Source organism: Hesperophylax consimilis, chromosome 9 (assembly GCF_061612785.1).
Source record: "Hesperophylax consimilis isolate HC1 chromosome 9, BYU_Hcon_1.0, whole genome shotgun sequence".
Taxonomy (NCBI): Eukaryota; Metazoa; Arthropoda; class Insecta; order Trichoptera; family Limnephilidae; genus Hesperophylax; species Hesperophylax consimilis.
The window spans coordinates 35095255-35103546 of NC_142844.1; the positions used below are offsets into that span (position 1 = coordinate 35095255).

The 8292-nt window shown below is 34.2% G+C and overlaps 1 non-coding gene across 1 annotated transcript; it reads left to right on the plus strand.

Moving 5' to 3' along the window:
- Positions 1-1312: 1312 nt before the first annotated feature.
- Positions 1313-1384, plus strand: TRNAN-GUU (transfer RNA asparagine (anticodon GUU)). The gene has a single exon. It is a non-coding gene; the product is annotated as a tRNA-Asn (tRNA).
- The last annotated feature ends 6908 nt before the right edge of the window (positions 1385-8292 follow it).

The window sequence follows — 8292 nt, forward strand, 5'->3', positions numbered from 1 at the left end:
AGGAAATAAGTAGGTACTAAAATCTAATAAAAAAGAAAGTTAAAACGTCGTTTTTGAAAAAAAAAATTCTCATGAAACAATTTATAAATAACCTTTTATGCATGTCTAATGAAAAAATCAACGCATCATTTTTTTCCTTAATTTATTTTAAAATGTCTTTTACAACTTAATAAAAAAGAAAATATATTTGTTTTATCTCAGGATTGAACCTACCTGTCCATGAACTCTACCAACCTCACCAAATGGCAATACGATAGAACCGACATTTATTTCGTATATTAATACTGTTATTATATATGACTATGTTACTGTATATTATATTTCATTATATTTCCACCAAAAGTTGATATAATGCATTGTCATCGACATCGCCTCTATCTGCCGAGTTTTAGCTCGATTGTATGCCGGAAAATGGGTTAATTTCCGCTTCCAAGTTTGCATTTATTTATTCCCGAAAACAAAGTTATTTTGTCAAATGAGTCTTACTTGACTTTTCATAAATCATATTAAGTCTTGGATAAATACCAATGATACAAACATTTACTTGCCGTAACATCCGACCTGCTGTAACATCTGACCTGATGTAACTTAACATTTTTAATTTTTTTTTTTATATTTTTCAATCGTGTCTTTTTAATTGTAATTCTTTAACACTGATTTTTTTCAATTTTATTTTCTTATCTTCTACGAAGATAATGTATGTATGTGAGTGAAATTTTAACTGTTAATAAACACAAGTATACCCACGAACTGGCAATGCACTAAATGTATTATTCTTTACTTTTTAACTGTTTATATAAAAAAGTGTTTCCTTTATTGTAAAATTATACCAATGTATGTACCAGAAAAATTATTTAAAAAAAGGTAAAATTCAAATAGATTTTAAAAGTAAGAATATTCTGTTATGCCTTAATTTTGTCGGGAAGGATGATGAGATATGAATAGATAATTCACAATATTGTATTACATCGCATTGTGTATTTTATATTCAGTGGTGTTGACGAAATTGAAACAAAATTTCTGTTATAAATAAGGTAAACAGTGGAAGTTAACAATAATAACATCAAAAAATTATATTTCTTTACGAAAAATTTTAAGATTCCCTCTCAGAATATATTACAATATAAAATATTATTATGTAGTCTGCGATACGTTCTCCTCGAACGAAACTGATAATAAAATTGATTGATACGCTATCGTTTATATACGGACGTTCGCACAATCATATCGCCACCTGCGTCACAAGGGCTGGCATGACATCAGCCAGCGATATACCGATACGAGAGTGCTTCTTGCGTCGACTGTTCACCGAGCCTTCGTGGCGCAATGGCAGCGCGTTCGGCTGTTAACCGAAAGGTTGGTGGTTCGAGCCCACCCGGGGGCGATTTTTTTAAATTCTTAAAAATATTAACTGCATAGAAGTTCGATTTAAACAAGAGATTATTAATATCTTACATTATTTTTTTACACATTTTTGTGTATTTTCATAAAATATGTAGTTGAATACATAATGCATAATATTTTTGATATTTAATGACAAAAATACTATTTTCTATTTGAGTACGTAGATATATTATAAAAAAATAAGCAAAAAATTAACCTGTTTATTAAAAATAACTAAAGAAAACTTTTACAAAAATGATATTGACGTGGCTAAACAAAGTATAAAACATAACTAAATGGAATACAATAAATGAAATAAATAGTAGAAAAAACAAAAAAAACTCAAATTAAAAAAATTCCATTGATACTATAATGGAACCGACAAAATGTGCTCATGCCTTCAATAAATATTTCGCTTACGTCGTGCAAAGCTGAAATTAAAGTATGCCAAGCTGTCCGCTATACTAGGCGGAATATCAGGATCACAGGTAATAAGTAAGGGGAAGGAATTCAAATTCCCCCTTGTAATAGTATACACTCTCGACCGTCTGGAATCAGACTTTGCCCTCAGGGCGCGCCAAACCTATCTAAAATATAGGTATTTCTAAACCAGATCGACTCCTACAACTTCTCAAGGTCATGGTTATAATTACGTGTGCTGTTTCTTATCACACTGTAGGTTGCTGGGGAACAGAATACAAAGACAACAGTTCTTTTTCTTAAATAAAATATTGTATATATAATTGATGTTTTATTTATTTATAATTAATGAAATTAACAGGGGGAACTCACCCACTGACCGACCTCTTGCATTCTATTTTATTATCTAGCTAAACCGCAATTTGGTTCCACTGTTGACTTCAACTCCGGACAGCAACGTGGCACCCAGCATTACCAGCTCAATCCCATCACGGATGAGCGTGGCGGCCAAGAGGTACCATCAGGTGAACCACTAGATATCCTGACCAGACGCTGAAGATGGCATTCGGAGAATCACTAGGGAACCGGACATTCCATGTCTGGTTACCGATGAGCTCCCCTCGTCCTGAAAAGTGGCTAGAGGTGGCAGGAGGCGGACCAAAGCACGTGGTTCGCAACCTCGCTTTTAACGGTATTACGGAATAACGAGCCCGGAGAATGTATGTAAAAGAACGGACTCATGGATTATTTACGGGCGACCGCCATTCCCATCCAAACGCGGATAGCGGGATTGACGTCGGATTTTCGCCACGACCAACGGATACAATAGAAACATGGCTCCACGGGCCGTTACACTTCCTATACCCGGTTTTTAAGAAACAATAACATCAACAATGGGAATTTTAAAATAATGTACGCAACGCATATTTCTGTTTAGATCACATTGTCTACTCCGCGATATTAACACTTTTTTTCTAATTCTCTTTGATTATCGCTGACCCACCGGATCGGATGCCCTACCGCTTCGGTGTTTCCGCCATAGACGCCCGTTCTCTTGCCACCTCTCGACATAGACAATATCCACTCGTTCTATAAACAATAGTTCTCACTTATTATTAGCATCTTATGTCTTGCATCATAACAGTCGGTCAAAATTTAGCTACACGGATCGATGAAAATTAAAATAGATAATTTCAAAAAGAACTGTCTCAAACAAAATAATCTAACCGGTAACAACAGATGACATAAAAATATTATTAGTGAATTAAAAGATGAATATGCACCAGGGTTTGATGGAGTCACAGTAGAAATATTGAAAATCTACAATGAATTATTAAGCATTCCAATTCCACACATTATAAATATACGTTTGAATAGTGCAATATTCCCCTTATTATAAAAAATCTATTGTTACACCCGTTTTTAAATCTGGCAGCCCTGAAGAAATATCAAATTATCGACCTATATCTCTTGTCTCAAACATTGCAAAAACTTTCGAAAATATCGTAAAAAACAACTCTTGTACTATTTTGAAAATAATAAAATAATTAGTAGACTGCGCGAAACTAAATCATAAATCTAATATAAAATATCTTGGAATCTTAATAAATAAAAATGTTAAATAGAAAGAACATATCAATCTCACTGTTGAAAGAATAAGAAAACTTATCCTTTTTTTCTATAATATATGTCACATTCTAAATAAGAAAACTATCAAAAATGCCTATTATGCATTAATTCAGTCCATATTGCAGCATGGGATTATTAGGTAGGGAGGGGCTTTTAAGGTTTCCTTACAGCATTACAATTCAAAGAATAATTATAAAAATCATTCTTAAGATCCATATGACTTTCCTACTTTAGAGATATTTCGGGAATTTAATGTACCATCTATCACAGAATTGTACAAGAGAATCGCATTAAATCAAATGTATAAAGAATATTTTATCCACAAAAGTCACCCCTCAGATAGCATAAGCAATAGATTAAAAACAAATGGATTAATAGCCATCCCTATGCTTAGAACGAATTCAAAAAATTAATTAAGTCCCTAAAATTGGATAATGATATATTGTACCCTTAATTTTCTTACGCTTACATCTGTAAACATATGTATTATTTTAATTGTCTTTAAAAACTATTTTTTTTATTTGTGTACCTGATATATTGTACCCTTAATTTATTTACGTTTATTAATCCGTAAAAAATATATTTAATTTTAATTGACTTAAAAAAAAACCACTTTTCTAATTATTTTTACTCACACGAGCTCCTGGAGCTCATGTTATGGAGTAGAAGAATAATAACGAAAAACATATATAAGATTCTGCATATTGTTATCATTTGTAATGTTAAATAATTTACTTGTAATAAATAAAATATATGTGCATATATTTTATTTATTATTAAATATATATACCTATATATATATATAAAACCGACTTGCAACGTATTGTCGTAGGTAGGTCACGTTGTTTACGATTAATTTTCGGTAGTAATTTGCAAGTACCTAAGTAGGTCGAGCTGTTTACTATTAATTAGTAAATCTGGATTCTTCTCTCGATGCCACAACACTCCCTCCCCAGCAGCTTCGCAGAGGGCTGCGTTAGAAGGAATAGCTCGGGGACAAACGTCTTTAAATGTGACACTTCAAAAAAAAAATTTTTTTGCAAAACACATGTTCACAATACAGGCTGAAGATACACTAAAAATAACGATGATAAGCACTATTATACGCGCTGGTGCGGAGATGGTCTGGTGCATGCTGCTCCGTGGTGCCTCAACCGATCACTACATCACTCCCCGTTCATCAAAACGCGTAGAGTTGCGTTTAGGGTTGAACGTGCCTTTAGGCGTTAAAGTAGTCCGGAAAAGTTCCGAAGTGTTGTGGCGTTGAGAGAACAATCCAGATTAACTCATTAACAGTAAACAGCTTGACCTACTTAGGTACTTGCAAATTACTACGGAGGACTAATCGTAAACAACGCGACCTACCTACGACAATACGTCGCAAGTTGGTCTGGCACATAACGTCAACTAACTCGCTAGAAGGTTTTAGCCTATCGCCTATGCGTAATAGCAGCGCCGCCGAAAGTTCCCGAAGGGCCCAGACCGAGCGAGTGTCTCCGTTTTATTTGCGATTTCGCCAACCTACTGTTGCCGTCGGCTGTACCGTATAAATAAGCCCGACGCAGCGAGTATTAAGTATTCAGTCTTCAGACCGTCAGCCATGTACTACCGCGCTAGGAACCTTAACATCGCCCGCATTCCATAGTATTTTGCATAGTAAACGCGTAGATATTGTGATTGTAAAATCGACTTTTAATTCAACAATAAACGCTGTAGCTGAGTTAAACGAGACTTTTATTTGTACACTAAGATAACTACACATGTTTTACTGCCATACATCGGGTAGGTACCTACTAGCACTCCATTGTGGATAAAAGTGATAAATAGTATTTAAAATGAGGCAATAATATTAAAAATTCGGTTTCTTTGAATTGAATGATTTCTTTTGTGTCAAAAAAACGCATTTAAATTAGCTACAACTGTTTTTTTTTCAAATCGTTAAAGATCACACTTCTGGAGATTTTTTTGTTGAGTGCATGGTGCCCGCCAAACGCGCGTTCAACACACGGTTGTATACGGTATTTTTTGATACCGTATTTGTGACACTGTATTTTGGTTTTACCGTACCACCCACGCGAAGAGATATATTTTTAGAAAAAAATTCAATATAAAGTATATACGAGGGATATTTTAATATTTCGTATCTTGTTTTGATGAGAACTAACATTATTATTTATTTAAACCGTAAATTTATACTATCATGTTTCTTAGTCAACAGAGTGCGATAGCTTCTGGCGAAGTCAACTCTATATCAATACGCAGTACGTGGAATACGCGGAAGAAAAAATCACGAAAAGAAGACATGTGGAAATAAATGGAATTTACTAGGAATCAATTTTGAGATACCTACGGTAAACAAATTTGCTGATTTGTTGATTTCAGTCAATCATAGAAAGTCGGATTGCGATTGGTGTTGTAATAAAAAAATATCTTTATTCTATGAAACATAACATTTCCAATATTTATTCTATTTAAAAACACTCTAAGGAAGCACTTCTATTTATTGTGTCAATTGACAAACACTTATTTTTTTGAAGATTTCTATTAGGCGCCATTGAAATGCTAATTCTGCGCCAATGGAGAATTTCAAATATTTTCGTAGGAAGAAATCACTCGACTGTTTAACATCATAAATTATACATTATAAATCATTTTAAATTCTTGAAATCGCCACTAATTAATATAAGGTTTTTGCATTCAAAGTGATGTTTACAGACAAAATGTTCTCACTTCTTAATATGTTCATTACAACACATCGAAGATACTGTCATAATCTAGTGAAAGACTGGCATACAGATTCTATGGCGTTATACACAGACATAGGAATAAATAGACGAGAAGATAATGGCGAGGGGTAAAATCAACTGTTGAAGAACGAAGAGGGTGAAGCTGACTGTGATTCGTCAATAAATCAATCTGACAGTAAATAGGCATCTCGCATTATAATATCACCATTTACTTCTTAAAAGTAAAATCTGCTTTTGAATGAATAGACATTTTTACATGGGAGCGCAAATTACTTGCCACGTTATGAACAAATTTGCGAAGTCCAAATTCGGCAAAAAAATTCGGTTCTATTTTCAGAGTCGAATATTTCGTTTAAGTATTTAGTTAAGACACTTTTATAAATGTTCATAATTTACTTCCCAGCAACCAACCAGCTTTGTGTTTCGCGTCCAGACGTTTCTCGATGTGATAGTATATTATGTTTCTACAACTGATCCATATTATACGATGTGAATATGCTTAAAATAAAGTAAAATAATGCTTATATATGGAATGTAATACGACAATTGGGTTTATTCTCTTTTTCACATCTATTTTTACAAGTTTTCATAGCACAAGTCAACATTTTGCCGTGTTATTTCGTAAAATGAACCGATGATGCCTCGACCATAGTTCGCACAAGAATGATGACGTCACGTTTTCAAATTTCACTTGAGGGCAGACGCGAGCACAGCCGGCTCCAATGGAACCGGTATGGGGAGTGGGGATAATACGCTTTTAATCACTTAGGGCAGGTCTACTAATATTCATATGTCTATGGCGTTATAGGTTTTATTTTATTTTATTTGGGAGGCGGGTATGGGTACCACCACCCAGGGAACCATTCATTGGATCACCAACACCTCTGCCATAAGTCACCCGAAGTGACGGTTTTTTTATCGCTAGGTTTTGTGGGTTAGCAGGAATGCCACGATTCACGAGTGAGGTTTGTCCAGGTCTCGGTGGTGGAATATTCTACCTAGAAGCTCTTGGGCCAGATTGGGAGAGGCCGTTTGAAAGAGTCTCTTTGACCTCTCCTGCCGGACTCCCTTGACTCAACACCTTGCACTGCAGTGAGATAGATGGATTCATACATCACTCCTGGACGTTCTGACATTCAGATTCTTTCCCACCCCTCATACCTTTTTTCTTTCAAGAACTTCATTTTATTATTCTTCCCCGCCTCCTGCTACCAAAGTATATCAATGATAATACTACTAAAACGCTATTTCAATGGGCATGAAAACCTTTTTATTACTATTTTTACCATTTCGAGTTAGGATACAATTTGCACCTTCACAACTCTTCCTTATTCGAGGGTTGTGCCTAAATCATCATTAAAGAGAGCTTTCCTTTCTTTAGCCACTGTCGCAGTGAAGTGGGTGTTAAAGAGATCATTTTGCCCGCTGTCTCAGTAGCTCCTGTGACGTAAATGTCGTACTAGCTGGAACTTAATACTAAATTGATATGAAAGCAGACAAGATCTGGCTTGGAATTATTTATCGGAACAATATTTTTATTGGTTTGGATGAAAACGTTCGTATTATGATATTCCTTATGTGAAAAATAATTAATATTTTGCGGTTCGGAAAGAAGGGATTTTTTATTCTAGTTCTTTTAAATATATTATTTGAGACGATTCACAAAAGAGCAAGACAAATAATAGGCTCTTTCTCATACTGCGTACACAAATAATAATAGTTAAATGAATTGTATAGCGCCGATTTTGTAAAAAAATCACCGCAAGGGTGCTCTACAAATTTGACTCCCTAGGCTCTAGCACTCACTAGGCTCTGTGATCAACACGTCCATAAAACTTTAAAACTCTACCAAAAACTTTAAACTAAGAAAAATACTACCCACCGTAACTAAGATTTTTTTTATTCACAATACATTACGTTTCAATAAGTTGTTTATTAAAATTAACAATATTTGTTTATTATAATATCTGTATTAACTGTTTATCATTTTCAGTCAGGTATTTTTAACAGATCATTTAACAATTCAGGAATACGAGCAACCGCCCGAAATATCCTGATTAAATCAATATTTTTTTTCTAAATGGTGTAAAAATTTAGTTGAAATAAATATATT